Below are 1,121 nucleotides of genomic sequence, written 5' to 3' on the forward strand. Positions count from 1 at the left end.
ATTCCTTTGCTGACCCGAAAAGAGTGACTAAGTCATATATACCAGTCATATATACCAGCTGTTAATGCACCAATTAGAATTGGTGTTCAAGAGGGACACAATCAAGTTACTATAGAGTCTAGACAACGTTTGAAACGTGGTAGACTAATAGGTTCCAAAGATAAGAACCCTCAGAAAACTAAGAAAGGTGCAGAGAATGAAACCGAGGGTGTTGAAACCCTAGACACGACCGCGGCCGTTCCTAAATCCCGGGACTTAACCGCGGCCGATCCCAAAATCCTAATAGCAATTGCGGCCGATCATGAATGCTTAGATGCGGCCGGCCCTGATGTATCTAATACTGATTCTTGGGACGACAAGATTCAAGGTACTGAAGGTCCTGATAATAATGAGATCTCAATAAATTATGTCTTGTCTGGGCTACAATGGAACATAAAGAATGTCGACATTGATAATATATTTGCATGCAATGTAGCACTTGAAATCATGGATGATAATGAGGATCATGAACCCACGTCTATTTATGAGTGCACTCAACGATCAGATTGGATCAAATGAAAAAAACCTATAAACGTGGAGTTAAACTCTTTAAAGAAGAGAGATGTATTTGGACCAACAGTCCGGACACCTTATGATGTTAAACCAGTCGGCTATATGTGGGTCTTTGTGAGGAAAATAAATCAACACAGCAAGGTCGTGAGATATAAAGCACGGCTTGCTGCACAAGGATTCTCACAAAGACCAGAAATCGATTATGAGGAGACATACTCCCCCGTGGTGGATGCTACTACTTTTAGATTCCTGATAAGTCTGGCTATAAGAGAGAAATTAGACTTGCTTGTAAATTTGACTTATATGGGCCACTGGATAATGAGATTTATATGAAAGTACCAGAGGGTATATAGTTGAAAAACAAATCGAGTACTCGAGAACAACACTGTATAAAGTTGAATAAGTCACTTTATGGATTGAAACAATCAGGTCGAATGTGGTACAATAGGTTAAGTGAGTACCTAGAGAGAGAAGGATACGAGATACAAGAATGATCCGATCAGCCCTTGTATCTTTATAAAGAAATTCGGTCAGGGCTTTGTGATTATAGCAGTGTATGTTGATGATTT

Source organism: Brassica oleracea, chromosome C5, assembly GCF_000695525.1.
Source record: "Brassica oleracea var. oleracea cultivar TO1000 chromosome C5, BOL, whole genome shotgun sequence".
NCBI lineage: Eukaryota > Viridiplantae > Streptophyta > Magnoliopsida > Brassicales > Brassicaceae > Brassica > Brassica oleracea.